The sequence below is a fragment of the Saccopteryx leptura genome, chromosome 2 (genome assembly GCF_036850995.1).
Source record: "Saccopteryx leptura isolate mSacLep1 chromosome 2, mSacLep1_pri_phased_curated, whole genome shotgun sequence".
NCBI lineage: Eukaryota > Metazoa > Chordata > Mammalia > Chiroptera > Emballonuridae > Saccopteryx > Saccopteryx leptura.
The window spans coordinates 231,791,893-231,819,325 of record NC_089504.1 but is presented as its reverse complement, the minus strand read 5'-3'; the positions used below and the strand labels follow the sequence as shown (position 1 = coordinate 231,819,325).

The following is a 27,433-nucleotide window of genomic DNA, read 5'->3' as shown; positions in this document are numbered from 1 at the left end:
ATCTAAGTTCTTAGATGTATTGCAGGATTGGCAAGTATATACTTATTACCTCCTATACGATCAGATTTTTCAGTATGCTTTTATTTGTTTGTTTGTTTTTGTATTTTTCTGAAGCTGGAAACGGGGAGAGACAGTCAGACAGACTCCTGCATGCGCCCGACCAGGATCCACCCGGCACGCCCACCAGGGGCGAAGCTCTGCCCATCAGGGGCGAAGCTCTGCCCATCAGGGGGCGATGCTCCGCCCCTCAGGGGCTTTGCTCTGCCGCGACCAGAGCCACTCTAGCGCCTGGGGCAGAGGCCAAGGAGCCATCCCCAGCGCTCGGGCCATCTTTGCTCCAATGGAGCCTTGGCTGTGGGAGGGCAAAAGAGGAAAGGGGGGGGTGGAGAAGCAAATGGACGCTTCTCCTATGTGCCCTGGCCGGGAATCGAACCCGGGTCCCCCGCACACCAGGCCGATGCTCTACCACTGAGCCAACCGGCCAGGGCCTTTTCAGTATGCTTTTAAATTTCTTTTTTTTGTATTTTTCTGAAGCTGGAAACGGGGAGGCAGTCAGACAGACTCCTGCATGCGCCTGACCAGGGTCCACCCAGCACGCCCACCAGGGGCGATGCTCTGCCCATCCTGGGCGTTGCTCTGCCTCTACCAGAGCCACTCTAGCGCCTAGGGCAGAGGCCAAGGAGCCATCCCCAGCTCCCCGGCCATCTTTTGCTCCAATGGAGCCTCGGCTGCGGGAGGAGAAAAGAGAGACAGAGAGGGAGGGGTGGAGAAGCAGATGGGCGCATCTCCTGTGTGCCCTGGCCGGGAACCGAACCCGGGACTTCAGCACGCCAGGCCGACGCTCTATCACTGAGCCAACCGGCCAGGGCCAAATTTCTTAACTAAATACATAATAGTTTGCTTTACTATTTATTGGTCAAGACATTTTGAAATTTGGGGATTAAAATGCATCTTGCTGATTTCTGCTCATATTTCATTGGGTTGTTGTCATCAGATATTACAGTATCTTTACATAATTTTTGAACTAAAAGGTACTAATTAGACTTGAGTCTGTCAGTGTCCTTTGTACGTTGATACTATAGAGCAGTGGTCCCCAACCTCGGTGCCGCGGACTGGTACCGGTCCGTGGGCCATTTGGTACCGGTCCACAGAGAAAGAATAAATAACTTACATTATTTCTGTTTTATTTATATTTAAGTCTGAATGATGTTTTATTTTTAAAAAATGACCGGATTCCCTCTATTACATCCATCACTCTTGACGCTTGTCTCGGTCACGTGATACATTTATCCGTCCCACCCTAAAGGCCGGTCCATGAAAATATTTTCTGACATTAAACCAAAAAAGGTTGGGGACCACTGCTGTAGAGTATCAAGATGATACCCTAAACTCAACAGAACATTTTAGTTGTCCCTTATCACCATCTCCTGCAGAGATGATATACTTGTGCAATTTATTCTTCTACATATTCTCCCTTTAATAATACAGAATAGGACAATTGATTTATGCATAAAGACATTTATGTTCTGTATAATATCTCAAGTGAGCAAATTTTCTTGTGAAAATTAAACTCAGGCCTGACTAGGCGGTGGCGCAGTGGATAGAGTGTCGGACTGGGATTCGAAGGACCCAGGTTCGAGACCTGGAGGTCGCCAGCTTGAGCGCAGACTCATCTGTCTTGAGCAAAAAGCTCACTAGCTTGGACCCAAGGTCGCTGGCTCGAGCAAGGGGTTACTCTGTCTGCTGAAGGCCCGCAATCAAGGCACATATGAGAAAGCAATCAATGAACAACTAAGGTGTTGCAATGAAAAACTGATGATTGATGCTTCTCATCTCTCTCCATTCCTGTCTGTCTGTCCCTATCTATCCCTCTCTCTGACTCTCTCTCTGTCCCTGTAAAAAAAAAAATTAAAGTCAGAACACTAAAATTCTTTGCACACATCTAACCAAATGAGAAACAATCCACATTGGAGTACTCAAACAAGGTGGTGGTTTTCCTCATGCGCTCTTTGGGTATTTTAGAGCTCAATTTTTCTCCTGTACACGGAACTTCTGGAGTTTTCTTTAGTTATAGTTGCATTTTAATGTAAATTTATCTCTTTCCTTAATCTCTAAGTTTTAGTACTTATACATTGTCATATTTGTAAAATTTGAAAAGATTGTTTTAGGGGAAAACTGCATTCAGGTGATCATGTCACAGGTATTCATTCTACTCTGGTATTTTAGAATTTAGAAATGTATTAGTTCTTTGACGTTGGGCAACTTACTTAATCCTTGAGAGACTTAAGAGTCCTTGCTGTAAAATGGGCTAAGTAGCACTTACTTCAGCAGTCCTGTGAAGATTAAATGAGATAATGCATGAAAAATATATATAGCTCAGTGATTGGCTCATAGTTTAGTAAATACTAGTTTTTAAATATAAAGATAGACTCTAGCTGGTTAGCTCAGTTAGAGTGTCATCCTGAAATGACAAGGTTATGGGTTCAATCCCCGGTCAGGTAACACATGGGAAGCAATCAATGAATGCATGACTGAGTGGAATGATAAATGAATTCTCCCTCCCCCCTTTGTCTGTCGAAAATATCAATCAATAAAAAATTAAGCCCTGGCCAGATAGCTCGGTTGGTTGGAACATCATCCCAAAGTGCAGAGGTTGCTGGTTTGATTCCCAATCAGGACACATACAGGAACATTTCGATGTTCCTGTTTCTCTGTCTCTCTCTCCCTGCCTCTCTCTCTCTAAAAAATATATATGTATATATACTCATGCACACGTGCGCTCACACACACATAAAGATAGTTATTTCTTCCCAGTTTGATTTTAACAAAATACTTAAATATCCCTTTAGACTAATTTTACTAAGCCTATATTGTTCTATTATAGTATTCAAACACAGCTCTGTATGCAGTATTTTAACTGTTGTTCGCTTGTGAACTGAGTAATAAGTTTTTCTATAATGATGACCTTTTTATAGTTTTTTTCATGTATATAGTTGATCCTTAACATGGTTTGAACTGCATGGGTTCACTTATGTGGATTTTTTTCCCGTAAATATATTGGAAAATTTTTTGGAGATTTACAACAATTTGAGAAAACTTATAGGCAAACTTTATGATTTTCTTAAATATATTCTTTTCTCTAGTTTACTTGATTGTAAGAATACAATATGGCCTGACCAGGCGGTGCAGTGGATAGAGCAGGGGTCCCCAAACTATGGCCCGCGGGCCGCTTGCAGCCCCCTGAGGCCATTTATCTGGCCCCCGCCGCACTTCCGGAAGGGACACCTCTTTCATTGGTGGTCAGTGAGAAGAGCACATTGACGATCTCATTAGACAAAAGCAGGCCCATAGTTCCCATTGAAATACTGGTCAGTTTGTTGATTTAAATTTACTTGTTCTTTATTTTAAATATTGTATTTGTTCCCGTTTTTTTTTGTTTTGTTTTGTTTTTTTTTTCATTTTTTCTGAAGCTGGAAACAGGGAGAGACAGTCAGACAGACTCCCGCATGCGCCCGACCGGGATCCACCCGGCACGCCCACCATGGGGCGACGCTCTGCCCACCAGGGGGCGATGCTCTGCCCATCCTGGGCGTCGCCATGTTGCGACCAGAGCCACTCTAGCGCCTGAGGCAGAGGCCACAGAGCCATCCCCAGCGCCCGGGCCATCTTTGCTCCAATGGAGCCTTGGCTGCGGGAGGGGAAGAGAGAGACAGAGAGGAAAGCGCGGCGGAGGGGTGGAGAAGCAAATGGGCGCTTCTCCTGTGTGCCCTGGCCGGGAATCGAACCCGGGTCCTCCGCACGCTAGGCCGATGCTCTACCGCTGAGCCAACCGGCCAGGGCCCGTTTTGTTTTTTTTTACTTTAAAATAAGATAATGTGCAGTGTGCATAGGGATTTGTTCTTTTTTTTTTTTTTTTTACTCCGACCCTCCAACGGTCTGAGGGACAGTGAACTGGCCCCCTGTGTAAAAAGTTTGGGGACCCCTGGGATAGAGCATCAGACTGGGATGCAGAAGACCCAGGTTCGAGACTCTGAGGTCGCCAGCTTGAGCCTGAGCTCATCTGGTTTGAGCAAAGCTCACCAGCTTGGACCCAAGGTCGCTGGTTTGAGCAAGGGGTTATTCGGTCTGCTGAAAACCCCCGGTCAAGGCACATATGAGAAAACAGTCAATGAACAACTAAGGTGTCCCAACGAGAAACTGATGATTGATGCTTCTCATCTCTCTGTGTTCCTTTCTGTCTCTCTCTCTCTCTCTCTCTCTCTCTCTCTCTCTCTCTGACTGTCTCTGTCTCGTAAAAACAACAACAATGTGTAATACATATTGTGTACAAAATATGTACGTGTTAATTGACTGTATTTGCCATTAGTAAAGCTTCTTGTCAATAGTAGGCTATTAGTAATGTATTTGGGGAGTCAAAATCATATGCAGATGTTTTACTGCGTTGCAGGTCAGAGCCCCTAACCCTCACACTGTTCATGGGTCAGCTTTATTGGTTTATGCTCCAATGATCTTATGAGGTTGTTTGGTTAAGGGAGATAATTATATATTTTTTGAAAGCTCAGGAAACATATTTAGAAAGTGTGTATGGTTTAACTAGGTATTGATATATAACAGGGCATTTAATATGTGTGATTACTAAATGCCAGGTACATTTGTAGTTGCTTCTGTATATTAGATCACTTAATCATTAAAATAATACTATGAGATATTGTTGTCGTCAGAAGCATGTTAATGGCAAGTAACTGACTCAAGGTTATAGAACTCATAAATGTCTGAATTAGATTTTGAGGCAAGGTCAGGCTGATTTTAAAGCTGTGCAAGAACGCCTAAAAACTACGATTCTTTAAAATGCTAGTGTACATTTTAAGTGTTTATCTTAAACACTAATGTTGCCTTTGAAGGCTTTGTTTGAAACAGCAGAAACTGAAGTGATACCGCAGAGTAAAAGTGGAAATCATATTCCTCCATTCTGCCACCAGCTGTGGAGCATAGAACAAAGGAAGAAAAGCAGATCTAGTCTTGAATTCTGACTTTTGCAAAAGAATATTTAACTTTCTGATAAGGTTCACAGTCTGGTTTAAATAGTGCCTTCTCCCCTTGTATCTTTTTTCGGGGAAGAGATTAGAAGCTGGTGACAAAACCAGCTTTCTATTCTGAAATCCCTTATGTAGGTTTGCATCTCTTTTTATTCTGCAGTCTACAGTTGTGATTTGAACCAAGATTAGATTTAAGAAAAATGAAAAGATTCTCCAGTTTTCATGTCCAAGCGGTCATTGGGACTTGGACATGAGCTGCAAAGTATAGAATGGTGACAACAATTCCAGTACCTTGCGGACTTTTCCTGTGGGGAACTTTCCTGGACTCCTGCTCCCTGTGACAGCTCCTAACAGACTGAACTGTGGTTGGGTTGCATTTTTCAGGGATTTGGCATGGTGATGGGGCCAACTTGGACTTGGTGAACATGTTAAGGACACTACTCTTTTATGGATTCTTGCTGTATTGGCCAAGAGTTTGCTTAAAGGCTTTTAATCACTGTAAAAAAAATAGAGGACTAGATGAAGAAGATGGGGCACATATACACCATGGTATACTATTCAGCTAGGAGAAATGATGACATCAGATCACTTACAGCGGAATGGTGGAGTCTTGGTAGCATTGTGCGGGGGTGAAATAAGCGAATCAGAAAAAAACAGGAACTGCAGGATTCCATACATTGGTGGGACATAAAAGCGAGACTAAGAGGCATAGACAGGAGTGTGGTGGTTATGGGGGATGGGGGGAGGGAAGGAGGGAGAGGGGGAGGGGGAGGGGTACAGAGAGAACTGGATGGAGGGTGGCGGAGGACGATCTCTCTTCGGGTGATGGGTATGCAACAGAACTAAATGACAAGATAACATGGAAATGTTTTCTTTGAATGTATGTACCCTGATTTATTAATGACACCCCATTAAAATAAAAATTTATTTATTAAAAAAAAAAAAAAAAAAGATTCTCCAGTTTTGTTACAGTATGACCCTAGCCCCATAATAAATATTTTCTTGAAAGTCAGATTATTTGGGGATGCTTGGGAATTTTTAGGTAGTTGTAATCTCATTTATATACTGATCACATGGACCAAATTGTCTTATCCGGTCAGCTTTTTGCTTCCTTGCCCTTACATTTATTCTGTGGTGCTGGTGCCCATAACAACACAAACTTACAGCTCAGTAATGCAGGGCAAGTAGACTTCCTTCCTACCCTGGAGCTTTCACTAGTACTAGATGCCAGCTCTGAGGATGATGAGCATGGGAGTTAAATAAAAACTTGGTTTCCTAACTTTATTGCATTAGGTTAGAATTCAGTGTTTCCCAACCTCTTTTGTGCCATGCCCCACCTTAACCTTTCTAAAATTTTTATGTCCCCCCCTATGTAACATACATAATTTTTAACATTAAAAAATTGATTTGTTCACTTAATAAACATAAATGATAGGTTCTAGGAAGAAATCACTATGAAATTGTTAACAAAACACAGTAAGTAAAATTTCAAAACATATAATGAAAAACAGAAATTTAAATTCCAAATAATTTTAATACAGATTTTTCTATATTAATTTATTATTTTAATTTAGTGTGATCCTTGCGCTTGATGCTCGCTGCAGAGATTTTATATTAGGTTCCAGTTTGGTTAGCTTTAGTCTCAAGTCTCCACGTTGTGTTATATCCAGCCGATTTTTTTTTACCAGTAAATCATTTACAGCACTAAATCCACATTCAGCTAAAAATGAAGATGGAAACGGTAGCAATAGTTTTCTTGCACATTTGGTTGAATTTGGGTATTTGATTTCTGTTTCCTCACAAAGCCATGCCATCGCTCCTTTGATATTAAATAAAGCTTTAACTGACTCATCATTTTGCAATTCTGCGAGTTCTTCTTGATACTGCATATTTGATATATCAGACAAATCCACTAACATTGGCTGCATCATCCATGTTGGGAAATCAATTTGTTTTAAATCAGAAAATCTTTCTTTTAAATCAGCCGATAGAATATTCAAATGATTGACAATAACAAGTAAAGCGGTATCAGTTACTTCACATTTTTGGAGCCAATGAAACTGTTTAAAGTTTTTGTTGTTAATATGTTTCTGACATAACTCAGTATTGGTAATGAAACCAAATATCTTTGCTTTTGCATCGACAAGAGTTTTATTTGTTCCTTGAAGTTGCTTATTTAATATATTTAGTTTTTCAAAGATATCGGCTAAATAACTCACAAATGCTTTACCATCTATTGTTAACAGATACTTCATTTCAGGTTTGTCGCTTAAAAAATCACTAAGAGTATCAAACAGTTCCATAAATCTTTTCAAACAGTTTCCTTTAGATAGCCATCTTACTTCAGTATGAAGTAAAAGTCTCACATGGTCTTCATTTTGTTCTTCACAAAATAGCTTGAAAAGACGCTCACATTTGGCACTAGCTTTAATAGCATTAACACACTTTATTACTGTATGTAATACTTCATTCAGAACAGGCGAGATGTTTTTAGCTACCAAGTTTTCCCTATGAATAACACAATGCACAAGAATCATTTCTGGATTCGCATCTTTCATCAATTTTAAGCAGCCATTTTTCTTGCCCATCATATTGGGAGCACCATCTGCAGCACAAGATGTTCTATTTTTCATTGGTATATCATTGACATCTAAGTAGTTTTTTAGCTTATTATATATATCTTTGGAGGTAGTGGTGCTTTCTAATCTTTTACAGAACAACATTTCTTCAGCAAAATGTTCTCTATCAATGTATCTTACGTAAGTTATCAATACTGCCTCACTGTCTCTCAAAGTTGATTCATCCATTTGCAAGGAGAATTTTCTTGTTTTCAGCTTTTCAATAAGTTGTTTTTCAATATCCTCACTCATTTCGTCTATTCTTCTGCTAACAGTATTGTCACTGAGTGGCATAGCTTTTACATCTTTGTCATCTTTTTCAAGAACCGTTTTAAGAAATGCTGATATTGATGGTTTTATTAAATTCTCTCCTATAGTGTGATTTTCTCCAGTTTTAGCGATGAATAAAGAAATTTGATAACTAGCCTCAAGAACACGATTATTAGTTGAAGTATGAGCAGTAAGTAGAGACTTTAATGTTGTTCTTTTTTCAAAATTTTTCTTTAAAGTTTTAAAGTAACTCAAATCTGAATTAATATGAGCACTATGTTTCGCCTTCAAATGCGTCTCAAGACTACCTCGTTTCATTGATTCGTTGGTCAAGCATTGCTGGCATAAAAGACAAAAAGGAATCCGCTCATCGTGAACAGCGGGTATGAACCCAAATTTTAAATATTCCTCCGAATATTGATGAGTTTTTTTCTTGCTTGCACCACTCATTTTACTATGGGCTATAAGAAATAAAAATAAGATCAATTAAAAACTAATATTAAAATATGTGTTAAAATATATTCAATGTGACATAGAATAAACGTATACTAAAAATTCATATTTATTTAAATGTATATAACACATTTACTACACTACCACCGCAAATCAAAAGGTATCTATATTTTTTCCACTTGACAAAATTTTCTGGAAAGTTATGCTTCTAAAATTAAAATTGTCGTGCATGCACTATTATAGCCCCAATAATATTTATAAAATATTAGTGCTTTCTAGCCCCGATGCAAGAAGTACTTAATAAAGAGTTTAATATTGATAAAAATAAAATCAAATACTTACCAATTATATCTATACAATATATATATGTATATTTATTAAATCAATGAGCTTTTACAACAGTTTTGACTGACATTTATTTCAAATTAACACCAACTGAATGATGTGAAACACTACAGAAGTTGCGATGGGCCAATTAGGTGAGAGTAACTGCGTTGTTTAGCGAGTTTTTAAAACGTCCGGGGTTCCCCGCGGCAGACAGCACGCTCCGCGGTGAACCCAGGACGAAGTTTACTTGATGACGCCAATCACCCAGTTGATATTTTGGTCTCGTCAAACGAAATTATACTTAATAATTATTTACCGCAATTATTTAAGAATTGCATTTTTTGTTAAATTTGGCACCGATATGTAGCATTGCATTTAAATGGCCCGGGGCGAAAGAGTTAAAGTCGGGTCAAGTCCAATTTCTAATTTCCCCCCCTTAACTATTGAATTACCCCCCTGTGGGGCGTGGGCCCCACGTTGGGAAACACCGGGTTAGATTGTGTCAGTGCTGAAATGTAGAGGCTTTAAGAAAGTGGGTAGAAAGTGATGCCCAGCCTGAGGATATTTAATACATTTTCAGCTTTAAAGTGAATGGATTTCTTGCTTTATTAACATCTTAGAAAATGTCAGTGGCTGTAATGTTACTATTTAATAATAATAATAATCTTCAGTAGAACATTATTTAGTTGACACCAAATTTTCAGTTTAGTAGCCATTTATTTGCCTTGGTAAATTCTCTGTATTTTCCTATATTCCTCCAAACTTGCTTTTCTTCACAGTTCTCTGTTACTTTCTTTGAATAGGATATATAATTATAATATTAAAAAAATGGTCCCCCTTATCTCTTTTGAGTTTTAAGATGCTGTTTTTGATATTATTGACCTTTTGGCATCCTGGAAAATTTTACCTGAATTTTGGATTAAAAGGCTTATATTTCACCCCTTTTCCAAAACCTGTCAAGCACCCACTGTTTCTGCTGCCCAAATGAACATACTTCTTGTTTGTTTGTTAGTTTATTTTGTTTATTAGATTCCACCTATAAGTGAAATCATGTGGTACTTGTCTTTCTCTGGCTTATTTCACTTAGCATAATACTTCCCAGGTCCATTCATGCAGTTGCAAAAGGTAAGAGTTTCTTTTTCTTTTACGTCTGTATAGTCTTTTATTGTGTAAATTTATCACAGCTTTTTTATCCACTCCTTTACTGATGGGCACTTGGACTGCTCCCAAATTTTGGCTGTTGTAAAGATACATCTTGATAATGGATTAAGCTTCATTATTATACTGTCTTATTTTCTGTATTATCTTACTTTCTAGTCAATTCTAAATTTTTAGCTTTATTTTCTAACTCATTTGGGTTTGGCAGGGTCATTATTGTTTTATTTTGAATTTGGCAGTTTAAATTTCTTTTATTAACAGGGTTGAGTCTTTTTTTTCTTAGGAAAAAACAGACACTTTATATAGCTATAAAAATTAGTCGTGTGAGTGGCCTTTTGAGTGCCAAGACATTCTCTTCTAGATACTAGAGACTTCTTTCTTTACCACACACTGTTTACCTTTTTTTTTTTAAGTGGGAGACAGAGACAGAGAGAGTGACAGAAGGGAACAGATAGGGACAGACAGACAGGAAGGGAAAGAGATCAGAAGCATCAGTTCTTCGTTGGGGCACTGTAGTTGTTCATTGATTGCTTTCTCATGTGTGCCTTGACCCGAGGGGTAGAGGGAGTGCTACAGCTGAGCCAGGGACTCCTTGCTCAAGCGCATAACTTTGGTGTCAAACCAGTGACCTTGTGCTTTAAGCCAGCAACCATGGAGTCATGTCTATGATCCCGCGCTCAAGTTGGTGAGCCTGTGCTCAAGTTGGTGAGCCTGTGCTTAAGCCGGTGACCTCGGGGTTTTGAACCTGGGTCCTATGCATCCCTGGCCAGTGCTCTATCCACTGCGCCACCGCCTTTTCAGGTCACACTGTTTACCTTTGATTACAGCCGTCTTAAAACTCAGGAGTTGCTTTATTTCTCTTCTTTTTGTGCTTGTTCACTTTTTCTTTCATAAAACTTGAATATTTTTATAAAATACTAGTTTTTAGAACGTAAAATTTAGTGAATAATAGCACTACTTATAATTATTGGGTCAAATGAAGTATTTGTGGGTTTTGAAAACATTTTAACAAATTTATTGATTTTTAGAGAAAGAGAAAGAAACAGAAACATGGATTTGTTGTTGTACTTATTTATACATTCATTGGTTGATTCTTGTATGTGCCCGACTGGGTATTGAACCTACAACCTTGGAGTATCAGGATGATACTCTAACCATCTGAGCTATCTGGCCATGGTATAGGATCTCTTTTTAAAAAATTATTAAGGATTTCAACATGGCTTCAGCAGAGCATTAAACCAAGCATTGAGCCCAGTGTGACTGCATAGGCTGCACACTTATAAAGCTGGCCCTGTCCTGGTTAATGTGTTTAGTTCTTTAATGGATGATTTAGAAAAACTGTGTATTTTCTAATTTTGATGCAAAATTGTATATTTTACTGTTTTCATTTGAAGAAAATATTTCCACACTGGAATTTAAAATATACTTAAATTTTTATTTTCTAACTTAAGATCTGGTCAAGGAGTATCTCAGTTCTAATTGTTCTTATGATCTAAATAAAATAAAACCTACAAAACACTATGGATCTGAAAGATAAGAAGAGGACTTTATTGGAGTTGATAGTTTATTTTATTCAGACATTGAGGTCTTATAGAGAGAGACTTTTGAATTTGATGATCCCAAGTTTACTTTAAGTCAGGGTCGAGAACCTATGGCTCACAAGCCAGATGTGGCTCTTTTGATGGCTGCATCTGGCTCGCAGACAAATCTTTAATTAAAAAAAAATAACGTTAAAAATATAAAACATTCTCATGTATTACAATCCATTCATTTCCTACCGCTCATGTTCATGGTTGCGGGTGGCTGGAGCCAATCACAGCTGTCCTCCGGGACAACACCAAATTTTTATTGGATAATACGTAATGTACACGGTCGTTGTATGGCTCTCATGGAATTACATTTTTTTTTTATTTATTCATTTTAGAGAGGAGAGGGAGAGAGAGAGAGAGAGAGAGAGAGAGAGAGAGAGGAGAGAGACAGAGAGAGAGAAGGGAGGGAGGAGCTGGAAGCATCAACTCCCATATGTGCCTTGACCAGGCAAGTCCAGGGTTTCGAACCGGCGACCTCAGCATTTCCAGGTCGACGCTTGATCCACTGCGCCACCACAGGTCAGGCCGGAATTACATTTTAAAATGTAGCGTTCATGGCTCTCAGCCAAAAAGGTTCCTGACCCCTGCTTTTAGTCATGTGCTTGCTTCCTTCTTCTGATAACCTTATAAACCTTTTCAGGCATGCTAATGTGCCAAAGCCTTGTGCTACTTTTCCCAATGAACTAATAAATCATTAATTTCTGAAGGTTTTTTTTTTAATGAAAGTACTTCAAGTTTTCAAGGTAGACATTATTTGATGACTTTCTATATAGAGAGGTATTATAATATTTTATATGAAAGAAGATCATTTGTTTTTAGGTGAAAAGCGGGGAAGCAGAGAGACAGACTCCTGCATGCAACCTGACTGGGATCCACCTGGCAAGCCCTCTACCCTCTATGGGGTGATGCTCTGCCCAGCTGGGGCCAGTGTTTCGTTACTTGGCAACCCAGCTATTTTAGCCCCTGAGGTGAAGCCATGGAGCCATCCTCAGCACCTAGGGCCAACTTGCTCCAACCAAGCCATGACTGCCGGAGAAGAAGAGTGAGAGCAACAGAGAGAGAGAGAGACAGACAGAGAGAGAGAGAAAGAGGCAAGAAGGGGAGGGATGGAGAAGCAGATGGTCACTTCTCCTGTGTGCCCTGACTGGGAATCAAACCTGGGACATTCACACATTGGGCCGACGCTCTACTGCTGAGCCAACTGGCCAGGGCACAAAAGAATAACATTTGATGTGATTTTTCAGATAACAGCTATAACTTTTAATAATAAAAATTTTACTGCACTTTTAACAGGTGGGAAATTTGATGGGACCTGAAAGTAGAACCCCCTTTTTCTACCAAGTAGGAAATTGGAACATTCTGTAAGGTTCATTGGTATTTCAGGTTAAGAAGTAGCTAAATATTTTCCTTAACAAAAGATGCTAGGTGCATGACCAAAGCTGTCATGTAACAAATACATGCCCTTGAATTGTGTCATGAACTTGATCTCCGTGGAGGAGGCTCTGGTTTGTTTCTTTTTACACGTTTCTTCCCTTCTTAGTAATAACTAACCACTCTCCTGACCTATTAAAGTAATAACTGTCTGCTTTGCATTCATGATGTTTGTTACTCGTGCATCCATTTCTAAACAGTACTGAATTTCACTGTTTTTGAATGGAATCATACTGTATATATTTTCCATTTCGCTTCTTTAACACATTCCTATGTATTGTGTGTTGATCTAGTTCATTTTTATTGCTGTTATTTTGTACAATATACTGCATTTTTTCCATTTTATTGTTGGAACACTTGAGATGTTTCCAGTTTGGGCTATATGAACAATGTGACTTATGAATATTCTTATACATTTCTTTTGATGCAGTTATCTTCATTCTAGGGTATATAAAGGAACACACTTGCCAAGCTACAGTGTGTGTGTGTGTATGTATAAGGTCTACCGGAAAGTTCTGTCCGTTTTTGGAATAAAACAAAATACAAATTTTTCTTACCGTCAATAAACATTATTAAATAATATAATTGCCATTATTATTCATGATTTCTTGCCAGTGTGAGGGCAGTTTGTAGATCCCATTTTTGAAAAATGTTTTATCTTTTGATGCGAAAAATTGAACCAGTGCTTGTTTGATATCTTCTTCATTTTTGAATTTTTTGTCCTTCAAAAAATTTTGTAAGGACAAAGGAAGTGATAGTCGGAGGGTGCTTAAGTCCAGGGAATATGGTGGATGTGATAGGTATGCTTCTGTAGCATTTCTTCCTTGCTGAAATTCGTAAAAATTACAGTGGCATAAATGAACCTTATCAGTAGCCATGGGTACACTATGGCTTCACACATAAGAATAATGTGAATCAACTTTGTTTTAGTTAATTTGCCACATCAGTATGTATACATTAAGTGATAAAAATACTTTTTTTAGTTAATTTGCCACATCAGTATGTATACATTAAGTGATAAAAATAGAGAGGCACACATGTGCCAAATAAACGTGCTTACGTGTCGAAACTTGCTGTGATAGAAACGGACAGAACTTTCCGGTAGACCTTATAGTTTTTTTTCAACTTTAATGCCATGTTTTTTTCCAGAATGGTTTATCAATTCACGTTTTCTTTAGTAATGAGAGTTCTTGTTGTTCCACATCCTCATCAACATTTGATATCATCATTCTTTCAAATTTCTTTCTTTTCTTCTTGCTTGACTGATAGGCTTCAGTGGACTGTTGTTTTATGTTAAATATAGCCAGATTATTGAGTTCTATCTCTACCTTTCTACCATTTTTCTAAGTAACACATAATCTTTATATTTCTCTCCTCTCACTTCATCTTTAGGCCTTCAAGAATTATATTTGATCTTAGCCGAAAGGCAGAGAAGTGATAGGTCTTCGAGAACTTACACAACTCAGTAGACTGCATAGTCCAGATTCTCCTTTGGGGAGTTTTAATGCAGTTGCATATTTTTGACAGTTTTTACAGATTTTCATTTGCTTTTAAAAACTTCAAACTTTTATATTTTACTCTAGAAATTTTAGGCAGTCTCATCAGATCAGAGTTGCATTGGAGAATAAGGCACTTTAAATATTATTTAAACACATAAGTAATGAATAGATTATTATCTATTACTAAATAATGCTACATAAAAGTAAACATTTGTTTAGGGAAAATACACACAGAGCCAAATGGGAAGTAATCTGGAAAAAAACTTGTACTTGATATTACAGAGTAGGGATAAATATCATACCTGTGTGTATAGTGCGCGTGTGCACACACACACATCCTTAGATTAGTAAGACAAATTCAACTTTTTTTTTTAACAGGGACAGAGAGAGAGTTAGAGAGAGGGATAGATAGGGACAGACAGACAGGAATGGAGAGAGATGAGAAGCATCAATCTTCAGTTTTTTGTTACGACACTTTAGTTGTTCATCGCCTGGTCAGGCCAACTTTTTTATTTTGACAAAATATATGGCCTGACTGGTGTTGGTGCAGTAGAGTATTGACCTGGGATGCTGAAGTCTCAGGTTTGAAACCCTGAGATCACTGGCTTGAGCATGAACTCATCCAGCTTGAGCACAGAGTTGCCAGTTTGAGCGTGGGATCATTGATAGTATCCCATGGTTGTTGGCTGGAAGCCCAAGGTTGCTGGCTTGAGCCCAAGGTTTTTGACATTCACTGGCTCAGCTGGAGGCCCCCAGTCAAGGCACGTATGAGAATCAGTTAGTAGTGAACAACTAAAGTGAACAACTACGAGTTGATGCTTCTCATCTCTCTCCATTCCTGCCCCCCCTCAAAAAAAAAAAGACCACACACATGATGAAATTGAATATGGATAACCTGGGGAAAACAAGATGATAGATTGTTTTCTTCAGGTGGTTGTAAAGTGACATTCATTGAGGAGCAAGTTTATTGTTAGGAGTTTTAGATAGTGTGACCAAGGTAGAATACTAGGTTCATAGTGTTGAATATTATCCAGGTAATTATTTTTCTTTTTGGTAGAACTATTTGCAGTCCATCGGTAGACTATCACAGAAAATAAAACAGCGTTAATTGCCATTTTCAATTGATGTGTTTCTGATCGAAGCGTTTTTCATTTTGGAAGTGTTTGCTTTTATCTTTGTTAAATAGGTTTTTATTTCAGTCTTTGTTACAGTGAACTATAAATTGTGCTCATTGCTGAAATCGCTGCTGTCTTTGATTTATAATGAAAGATTTTTTTTCATAAATCAAAGTAATTACAAGATGCACATTAATTTATTTCTGGAAATGAATTAAGTATTTAAGAAATATTTGATATTTTAATATTTATACAATGTGTTTTGCACATTTTTCTTTTTTGAAGTTGTAACTTTTAAAGTATAATAAGTACTCATTTAATATTGTTAATATTAACAATATTAATAGGTTCTGTGACTATAAGCCAAAAATATATAAGAAAATGGATTTTACCATAGGCTAATTGATATAAACAAAAAACAAGTTTCTACAGCATCTCATCAATGTAAGGAAATGACATTGATCAGACTGTTATTTGAAGACCTGCTGTATGTTAGTTTTAGATAACTTAGAAATTATATTGTTTCTAACATTTGTGTGAAAAAATATGGTATAGTTTATATTATAGTACTATGAAAAATTAATTAAAACGAGTATTTTTATCAAGAACTCTATAAAACTAAAATCTTTAAAAAAATTAAATTTTGTCTAAGTATGTAGTGTCAAATAGGAATATCCTGTGTTCAGTTGATACAGTACTGTATTTCCCATGTATAAGATGCTCCCATGTATAAGGTGCACCTTAATTTTGGGACCTGAAATTAAAAAAAAAAAGTATTACATAAAAGTTATTGAACTTGTTTTATTTATCATAAAATTCATTCAGCTCCTCATCACTGTCAAAACTCCCATCCATTAGCTTGTCCTCATCTGTGTCTGAGGATGAATCACTGTCTTCATATTTTGCCTCGTTCTCAGTTCCATCTGTGGCATTTGAAATGCCACACTCCTGCAACCACTGTATAAGACGCATCCAGTTTTTAGACCGCAATTTTTTGGGAAAAGGTACATCTTATACATGGGGAAATATGGTAAATGAAATGATTTGTATTTAAGTTACAGTATTACCATACCTTTGATTGTTTAATAAAACCCCGATATATGTTACTCAGTTATGCTATTTTTTTAAAAATTATTTAGACAGGCCCTGGCCGGTTGGCTCAGTGGTAGAGCGTCGGCCTGGCGTGCGGGGGACCCGGGTTCGATTCCTGGCCAGGGCACATAGGAGAAGCGCCCATTTGCTTCTCCACCCCACCCTTCCTCTCTGTCTCTCTCTTCCCCTCCCGCAGCCAAGGCTCCATTGGAGCAAAGATGGCCCGGGCGCTGGGGATGGCTCCTTGGCCTCTGCCCCAGGCGCTAGAGTGGCTCTGGTCGCGGCAGAGCGACACCCCGGAGGGGCAGAGCATCACCCCCTGGTAGGCAGAGCGTTGCCCCTGGTGGGCGTGCCGGGTGGATCCCGGCCGGGTGCATGCGGGAGTCTGTCTGACTGTGTCTCCCCGTTTCCAGCTTCAGAAAAATACAAAAAAAAAATTATTTAGACAAATTTAACAGGGTGATATTGATCAATCAGAGCACATAGATTTAGAGAAAACATCTCCACATCATTTGGACAGTCGATTATGCTGTACACGCATCACCCAAAGTCACATTATCTTCTGTCATCTTATATTTTGTTTCTCTTTAAGCGCCTCCCCTTCCCCCACCCCCTCTCTCTACACCCTTCCCTTCCCTCTGGTAACCACTGCACCCCTGTCTATGTCCATGAGTCTCAATTTTGTGTCCCACCTATGTATGGAATCATACAGTTCTTAGTTTTATCTGTTACTTTTTTTTTTTTTTAAAGGTTGAATAGTTTATTATTTACATGTATAAAGAGTGTGAGAAAAAAAAAAAGAATGTGAGAAAAGAAAGTGGGGATGAGGCATGGTTGAGAAGATGAGTCCAGCTCAGTGGGTGATGATGAGCTCGTCTACCCCCCAGTCTTCATAGCTCCCGTCTGGCAGGTAGCGCCAAATGATGATGGGGATCTTTCGGGCCTTGAGCTCTTTCATGGCGATGAGCAAGGAATCTGTTTCCCCCTTCAGCTCCACCATCACAGGGGCACACATCCTCCTCAGCATTCTCCAAGTCATCTAGTCCTTCATCCTCTTCCACATCATCAAAGTCGTCACCATCAAAATTGTCCTCATTGTATGATATGACGCCCGCGCTACAGCGACTCGGCCCCGCACCGCAGACCTGAGCGGAGACCTATCTGTTACTTATTTCACTCAGTATAATGTTATCAAGGTCCATCCATGTTGTAAATGATCCGATGTCATCATTTCTTATGGCTGAGTAGTATTCCATTGTATATATTTACCACATCTTCTTTATCTAATCCTCTATTAAAGGGCATAAGGCTGTTTCCATGTCTTGGCTACTGTGAACAATGCTGCGATGAACATGGGGCTGCATGTGTCTTTACGAACCCATGTTTTCGAGTTTTGGGGGCATATAACCAGTAGAGGGATTGCTGGGTCATATGGTAGTTCTAGTCTTAATTTTTTGAGAAATCACCATACTTTATTCCATAATGGTTGCACTAATCGAAGTGGTATCTCATTGTAGTTTTGATTTGCATTTCTCAAATAGTGATGATGAGCATTTTTTCTTGTATCTGTTGGCTATTTGTACTTCTTTTTAGGAGAGTGTCTGTTCATGTCCTCTTCCCATTTTTTTTAATTGGATTGTTTGTTGCTGAGTTTTGTGAATTCTTTATATATTTTGGATACTAGACCCTTATCTGAGCTGTTGTTTAAAAATATCATCTCCCATTTAGTTGGTTGCCTACTTGTTTTGTTGACAATTTCTTTTGCTATACAGAAGCTTCTTAGTCTGATGTAATCCCATTCATTTATCTTTGCATTCACTTCCCTTGCCTTTGGAGTCAAATTCATAAAATGTTCTTTATGGCCAAGGTCTATGAGTTTAGTACCTATGTTTTCTTCTATGTAATTTATTATTTCAGGTCTTATGTTTAGGTCTTTGATCCATTTTGAATTAATTTTTGTGCAAGGAGACAAACTGTACTCGAGTTTCATTCTTTTGCACGTGGCTCTCCAGTTTTCCCAGCACCATTTATTAAAGAGGCTTTCTTTTCTCCATTGTGTGTTTTTGGCTCCTTTATCAAAGATGATTTGACCATATACATGTGGTTTTATTTATGGGCTTCTATTCTGTTCCATTGGTCTGTGTGTCTATTTTTCTGCCAGTTCCATGCTTTTTTGATTATCGTGGTTCTGTAGTATAGTTTGAAGTCAGGTATTGTAATGCCTCCAGCTTCGTTTTTTTTTTTTTTTTTTTTCTGAAGCTGGAAACGGGGAGAGACAGTCAGACAGACTCCCGCATGCGCCCGACCGGGATCCACCCGGCACGCCCACCAAGGGCTATGCTCTGCCCACCAGAGGGCGATAATCTGCCCATCCTGGGGGTCGCCATGTTGCGACCAGAGCCACTCTAGCGCCTGAGGCAGAGGCCACAGAGCCATCCCCAGCGCCCGGGCCATCTTTGCTCCAATGGAGCCTTGGCTGCGGGAGGGGAAGAGAGAGACAGAGAGGAAAGCGTGGCGGAGGGGTGGAGAAGCAAATGGGCGCTTCTCCTGTGTGCCCTGGCCGGGAATCGAACCCGGGTCCTCCGCACGCTAGGCCGACGCTCTACCGCTGAGCCAACCGGCCAGGGCTCCAGCTTCGTTTTTTTTTTTTTCCTTAGAATTACTTTGGTTATTTGAGGTGTTTTTTTTCCCCCCCCCTGAAGTTGGGAACGGGAAGGCAGTCAGACAGACTCCCACATGCGCCCGACCGGGATCCACTAGGCATGCCCACCAGGGGGTGATGCTCTGCCCATCTGGGGCATTGCTGTGTTGCAACCAGAGCCATTCTCGCGCCTGCGGCAGAGGCCATAGAGCCACCCCCAGCGCCCTGGACAACTTTGCTCCAATGGAGCCCCGGCTGCGGGAGGGGAAGAGAGAGACAGAGAGGAAGGAGAGGGGGAGGAGTGGAGAAGCAGATGGGCCGCTTCTCCTGTGTGCCCTGGCTGGGAATCAAAACCAGGACTCCTGCACGCCAGGCCGACGCTGTGCCACTGAGCCAACCAGCCAGGGCTATCAGTTATGCTATTATTAAGGAAATTAGGCTGAATGTGTGAATCATCTGATTTTGTTATTTAGGACTTTTGGTTGCTGTTGATAGAAACTGAATTAGAGCTTAAACAAAAAGTAATAGACGGGAAACTTTATTGGCAGGTATTGGAACAGCTCACATAACTGAAGAACTGTGGCAGGCAGCTTCAGCATAGTGAAACTGGAAGTAGGGGTACAGTGTCTCAAGTATCTCTCTGGGCATTGGTGTTACTCTCAGGCTTCTCCGTGATCATGGCTGCATAGTCCACAGTCTCTTCTTCCTTTTAGTGTCTCAGTAATACTTTCCACAGCACCCCTAGGCCAAAAGAAATAGCCAACAGTTTCATTTATTTAAGTGGTTAGGGCTAACAACTTAAGAATTTTTAAGAATTTAGTTGAAAAATTGATACATATAATTTGAAAGAAAACATTTTATTTACTGTTCTACATTGATTTTTCAGGGTACTTTATTTTTATCATAGCAACTGCTAAAAAACCTCTGCCTCTTAAAGAAATGATGTCTTTGAAAGGAAAGTTTTGTGAGCTAATGTTAAAATTATGAATGATCTCAGATAGTCATTTGTGTGGTCTGCTAATATCAGTTTACTGTTTTCTCTCAAAATGTTTAACCAGTACTGTATTTCCCCTGTGAATTTACTGTGGCATTCTCAAGGATATCCCACAGTATCTCAGTCAGTGCACAACTAGGGAACCATGAGAGAAAGATTCTGATTGGTTCCCTCTTAGATTTTGTGGTCGAGGAAAGAGTCTATGATTTGGTCACCCTACGTTTACTTACCCATTCTTATGCTTAGAAGGGCATAATATTCCATTGTCTGGATATATCAATTTATCTGTTTCCAGTTTTTAAAAAATTATAAGCAGGGCATAAATTAACATCTTGTATATATGTGATTATTTCTGTAGCATAGATTCTTGTCTCAACTAAAACACTCAAAAACAGTTTTATGATTTTTTTTTTTTTTTTTTTTTTTGCAAGAGAGTGCTACAGAGAGAGGAAGAGATAGGGACAGATAGGAAAGGAGAAAGATGAGAAGCATCAATTTTTTGTTGTGGCACCATAGTTGTTCATTGATTGCTTTCTCATATGTACCTTGATCAGTGTGTGTGTGGGGCTACAGCAAAGCGAGTGACCCCTTGCTCAAGCCAGCAACCTTGGGCTTCAAGCCAGCAACCTTTGGGCTCAAGCCAGTGACCATGGGGTCATGTCTATGATCCCACACTCAAGCCAGCGACTCCACGTTCAAGCTGGTGACCTCAGGGTTTTGAACCTGGGTCCTCTGCATCCCAGGCCAATGCTCTATCCACTGTGCCACTGCCTGGTCAGGCAAGTTTATGAATTTGAAAGCAAGATATTTGTACTTTTAAAATTATCTGGGCAATTGGGGATCAAAAGCTTAGACTTAAGCACTAGAACTATAAAACTCATGGAAGAAAAGATAGAGAAAAGTTTCATGTTGGCAGTGATTTCTTGGATACGACATCAAAAGCACAGGCAAAAAAAAAAAAAAAAGATAAATTTAACTGTATTAAAATTAAAAACTTTGTATAGGCCCTGGCCCGTTTCCTCAGCGGTAGAGCGTCGGCCTGGCGTGCGGGGGACCCGGGTTCGATTCCCGGCCAGGGCACATAGGAGAAGTGCCCATCTGCTTCTCCACCCCCCCCCTCCTTCCTCTCTGTCTCTCTCTTCCCCTCCCGCAGCCAAGGCTCCACTGGAGCAAAGATGGCCCGGGTGCTGGGGATGACTCCTTGGCCTCTGCCCCAGGCACTAGAGTGGCTCTGGTCGCGGCAGAGCGACGCCCCGGAGGGGCAGAGCATCACCCCCTGGTAGGCAGAGCGTTGCCCCTGGTGGGCGTGCCGGGTGGATCCCGGTCGGGCGCATGCGGGAGTCTGTCTGACTGTCTCTCCCCGTTTCCAGCTTCAGAAAAATACAAAAAAAAAACCCCAAAACCCCCCAAAACTTTGTATAATAGAGTATACTATCAAAAGAGTGAGGCCCTTGCCAGGTAGCTCAGTTGGTTAGAGTGTTGTCCAGATATGCCAAGGTTGCTGGTTTGATCCCCAGTCAAGCACATAGAAGAAACAACCAATGAATGCACAACTAAATGGAACAATGAGAAGGAAAGAAGAGAGAGAAAGTGACCCAAAGAATGGGTGAAAATATTTTCCAATCATATATTTGCAAAAGGATTTATATCTAAAATATATAAAGAAACCAAAACTCAAAATTTATAAATAACCCAACCCAAAAATGGGCAAAGGACTTGAATAGATATATTTTCTAAGAAATTATACAGTAGCCAGTAAGCACATGAAAAGATACTTAGCATCACTAATCATTAGGGAAATGTAAAGCAAAACTATAAGATATTACTTCATACCTATTAGGATGTCTGTTAAAAATTTCTCTATATAAATAGAGAAATTAGAACCCTGTGCGTTGCTGGTGGGAATGTAAAATGGTGTGATTGCTATGGAAAAACTTGGTGGTTCCTCAAAAATTTAAATGTAGAATTACAATATGTTCCAGCAAATTTCACTTCTAGGTATCTAACCAGCAGAAGTCAAATCAGGGACTCTTAACAGATATTTGTACACCAGTATTCATAGCAGCATGATTTATAGTAGCCAAAAGATAGAAACAACCTAAATGTCCATTAATGAATGTATAAACAAAATGTGGTATATACATACAGTTTAGTATTATTCAGCTTTAAAAAGGAAGTTTGGGGGATGACGTAAAAGTTCTGGAAATGGGTTAGGGCTAGATAAGTAGTGGATATAGTTAAACCTTAGGAAAGCTTTTAATTATCTATGGTGGCACCTTCATCTGTAAGGAATGAAAATATGCTTTATTGCTAAGTGATGCAAAACAGACGAGAGGGTCACATTCATTGTTACTGTCAGTTTGCTGTTAGATGAATAAGCAATAAATGGTTTTATGAGGGGTTAGGATTGGAATCTCTATATAATGTTCTTAACAGTGATATAGATGATGAAATGGGGTGTATGCACATTTGACTTGTCAGCCCTTTGGAGGACAGAATTAGACTTCAGAATTATCCTGACAAAGTGAGAAGAGATTATAAAGAATAAAAGTTTCTAGGAACAAATGTCAAATATGTAGTATATACTTGAGACAGTGGATATAAAACACTGCTGAAAATCTTTAATTTTGTGGGAGAATGAAAGTAAATAAAGCCTACACTATTCTTTTTTATTTTATTTTAATTTTTTTGTATTTTTCCGAAGTTAGAAGTGGGGAGGCAATCAGACAGACTCCCGCATACACCTGACTTGGATCCACCCGGCATGCCCACCAGGGAGCTATACTCTGCCCATCTGAGGCGTTGCTCCCTTGCCACAGGAGCCATTCTAGAGCCTGAGGTGGAGGTCATTAAGCCATCCTCAGTGCCCGGCCAACTTTGCTGCAGTGGAGCTTTGACTACGGGAGGGGAGGAAGGGTGGAGAAGCAGATGGGCGCTTCTCCTGTGTGCCCAGACTGAGAATTGAACCCGGGACCTCCACACGCTGGGCCGACACTCTACCGCTAAGCCAATCGGCGAGGGCCTACACTTTTCTTTGAAAAATAAAACAGGTTATGTAGAACATAAGAAATACTGTATATTCTGAATATTATTAAGGGCTTCTTACAGGTTCTCATTATGAACAGTATAGTTAGCATCACATTTTACTATATTAGCAAACTTTATTTAATGGAAAAGCAGTAGATGTTTACAATGTAAACTGTGGAGCCAGAGTGCCTGGATTTGAATTCTGGCTTCTCTGCTTAGCTGGTATAACCTGGGGAAAGTTATTTCTCAGTATCTTTTTTTTTTCCCAATTGTAAATGGGAACAATGATGGTTACTGCTTTACAGAATTATTGCCTGGTTAATTGAGAGTTAATATACATAATACTTTTAAATGGGAACACATAATACTTTTAAATACTCATGTATAGGGAAGTGCTCAGTAAAAGTTAAACTGCTAATGAAACAAGTTTAATAGCTAGTCGCAGTTCTCTCAATAGGAGGTTATACTTGTATTGATTGAGAATGTTTTCTGTCCCTTTTCTTGCTGTCATTTATTTATTTATTTATTTATAAAAATATAACCTTGGTTTTTTCTAGGAGCATGCCATATTTTCTGATGCTGTAGAGTCAATTGTTCATGTGATTGCAGTACCACTCAGGTTTCTTGCTAATTATCAAAAGCAATAAATGAAAAATTACCATGGCCTGACCAGGAGGTGGCGCAGTGGATAGAGCATTGGACTGGGATGTGGAAGGACCCAGGTTCGAGACCCCGAGGTCACCAGCTTGAGCGCGGGCTCATCTGGTTTGAGCAAAAGCTCACCAGCTTGGACCCAAGGTCGCTGGCTCCAGCAAGGGGTTACTCGGTCTGCTGAAGGCCCGAGGTCAAGGCACATATGAGAAAGCAATCAATGAACAACTAAGAAGTTGCAACGTGCAACGAAAAACTAATGATTGATACTTCTCATCTCTCTCTGTTCCTGTCTGTCTGTCCCTGTCTATCCCTCTGACTCTCTCTCTGTCTCTGTAAAAAATAAAAATAAAATAATTACCATGGCTTCATTTTTGAAGAAACTAAAGTCTAACTTATTTGTGAACCTATCTGCTCTTCCTTTGTCAGTTCTCTGACGTCATTCCGAAACAATATTTTAATTTTACAGAAACTGCTTGTATTTCCTGTAAAAGTGACATTATATATATATATATATATTTTTTTTTTTTTTCATTTTTCCGGAGCTGGAAACGGGGAGGCAGTCAGACAGACTCCCGCATGCGCCCGACCGGGATCCACCCGGCATGCCCACCAGGGGGCGATGCTTTGCCCCTCTGGGGCATCGCTCTATTGCGTCCAGAGCCATTCTAGCGCCTGAGGCAGAGGCCACAGAGCCATCCCCAGCGCCCGGGCCATCTTTGCTCCAATGGAGCCTCGCTGCGGGAGGGGAAGAGAGAGAGAGAGAGGAAGGAGAGGGGGAGGGGTGGAGAAGCAAATGGACGCCTCTCCTGTGTGCCCTGGCTGGGAATCGAACCCGGGACTCCTGTACGCCAGGCCCGACGCTCTACCGCTGAGCCAACCGGCCAGGGCCAAAAGTGACATTATATTAATAGCAGTTCATAACCAATATTACCGTTATTACCACAATACTAAATTATGTGTACTTGCAAATATGCAGTAAAACTTCAGTGTTTTGAAATACTAGAAGAGCTCTAGGGATATGTTTGGTAGAAAAAAGGCCAGTTTGGGAGTAGAAAATAACATAAACAATGGCAAGGAATTGGGAATAAACATAGAATGTCCTAGGAAGACCTTGGTTAGAGGGAAGGTCTTTGTTTTAAGGAGACAGTGTTTTTGAGAGTGAAGGTCTTTGTTGTGGGGAGACCTTGTTGCTGAGAGAGATGCACTAGACCAGCGGTTCTCAACCTGTGGGTTGCGACCCCGGCGGGGGTCGAACAACCAAACCACAGGGGTCGCCTAAAGCCATTGGAAAATACTCACAGGTTGAGAACCATTGCACTAGACCTTAACAAGTACTATGATAGTGCCCTGAGAGTTTATTGAGGTGTAGAGAAAGATTGTTGTTGCTTGGATCACTCAATTAAGTGATTTCTTCTTACTTAGCCTCAAATGCCCATGAATGAAATTTTTGCTTTAGCAAAATCACATATTACTTTTTAATTTTGGACTTTGAAAATTTATAATGAATCATAGAAACTTACAATTTTTAATTTTTTTAGTGAGAGAGGCAGAGACAGAGACAGAGGGACAGACAGGGACAGACAGGCAGGAAGGGAGAGAGATGAGAAGCATCAGTTCTTTGTTGTGACACCTTAGTTGTTCATTGATTGCTTTCTCATATGTGCCTTGACTGGGGGGCTACAGCAGAGCAAATGAACCCTTGCTCAAGCCAGTGCCTTGGGCTCAAGCCAGTGACTTTGGGCTTCAAGCCAGTGACTTTGGGCTCAAGCCAGTGGCCATGTGGTCATATCTATGATCCCACACTCAAGCCAGCGATACGTGCTCAAGCTGGTGAGCCCGCGCTCAAGACGGATATCTTGGGGTTTTGAATCTGGGTCCTCCGTGTCCCAATCCAATGCTTTTTCCACTGTCCCACCTCCTAGTCAGGTGAAACTTATAAATTTTTTAGTCCTAAGGATTTTTTTTTTTTATGGATGAAGGCACATAGAGATCTTGCATTATGATAAGAACTAGATTTTATTTATTTATTTTTTGTATTTTTCTGAAGCTGGAAACGGGGAGAGACAGTCAGACAGACTCCCGCATGCGCCCGACCGGGATCCACCTGGCACGCCCACCAGGGGGCGACGCTCTGCCCAACAGGGGGCGATGCTCTGCCCCTCCGGGGTGTCGCTCTTTTGCGACCAGAGCTACTCTAGCGCCTGGGGCAGAGGCCAAGGAGCCATCCCCAGCGCCCGGGCCATCTTTGCTCCAATGGAGCCTCGCTGCAGGAGGGGAAGAGAGAGACATAGAGGAAGGAGAGAGGGAGGGGTGGAGAAGCAGATGGGCGCTTCTCCTGTGTGCCCTGGCCGGGAATTGAACCCGGGACCCCTTGCACGCCAGGCCGACGCTCTACCACTGAGCCAACCGGCCAGGGCCAAGAACTAGATTTTAAATAGATATTTTTGAAATATTTATTCAATGGGTAATAGAAGGCCCCAGTTAACTTTTCAGTTACCTGAATTATGTTTATTTTTTAATTTAAAAAGTAGAGCACGTTCCTCATCCTCATCAGAATTAGTATTTATTGAACATATAATTGAAGACACTAATACAGTAAGTCTGTGTTCTAATATTATCTCCATTTTACAGATGAGGAAACTGAGTGAACTTCCCAAAGTGATACAAGTAAACTTGGGGCCACAATTCACACTGAAAACAATCTGATTCCAAAACCTGTATTCTTACCCAATAACCTCTATTGTAATGACTTTCATTAACAGATGGGTTCAAATGTTGAGTAGGACAGTGACCTGTTGGGGATATCATAATCTGTCTAGTTGGACAGATGGAAATAAATGTAAATAATCATAATGAGATGCAGTAGGTATTATAAAATGAGCTATATTGAAAGTGTACAGTGAACTCTGCAGGGAAACTTTTATAATGAAAGTTGTTTTCAAGACAAGAATTGAAGAGACTACATAGAATTTATCCAAATGGATTAAACCGGTATGAGTAAATCAGGCAAAGGTGATAGCGGTAACAAAAGCTCCTGCATGAAAAATTTAAAAGCAGCCTCAAGTTGTTTATTCTGTACACGAATTTTTTGAGCAAGAATGTTTCAATTGTAACTGTGGTTTTGTTTCGTAGGTAATTGAAGTCTAAATTTAATTCAACATGTTTGAGAACTGGTTTGCTAGATCATACGGCTGTGACAGTGGTGGCATGGAATGGAAAAATGGAAATTGAGGATTTCAAAGAGATCAGTGAGAGTTGGTATCATATTTTGTTACTAGAAATGGAGTCAAATCGTTTTTTCTCTTGAAGAGCTAGGCAGACCAAGTTTCCCAGTGGAGTAAGTAGTATTAAAAAAAGAAGACCTGGTGTGGTTTAGGGGAGGGAAGCCAGTGATTCTATTTAGGATATGTAGAGTTTTAAGATGTTATACTGACAGTCCAGAGTACTTTAGTGCTGTGCTAGCAGTGGAAGTCAGGGTTGGGGAAGATGAGGAATCTCTGTGGTTGTAGCAGACACCTTGAAGATACAG

At 40.1% G+C, this 27,433-nt stretch overlaps 1 protein-coding gene and 1 pseudogene across 10 annotated transcripts in view; one reads left to right on the top strand and one right to left on the bottom strand.

Moving 5' to 3' along the window:
• MTMR3 (myotubularin related protein 3) overlaps nucleotides 1-27,433 on the top strand; it is a 141,513-nt gene that overhangs the window by 41,454 nt on the left and 72,626 nt on the right. The gene's annotated exons all lie outside the window — the stretch shown is intronic.
• Nucleotides 17,321-19,326, bottom strand: LOC136391876 (DNA-directed RNA polymerases I, II, and III subunit RPABC2 pseudogene; annotated as a pseudogene).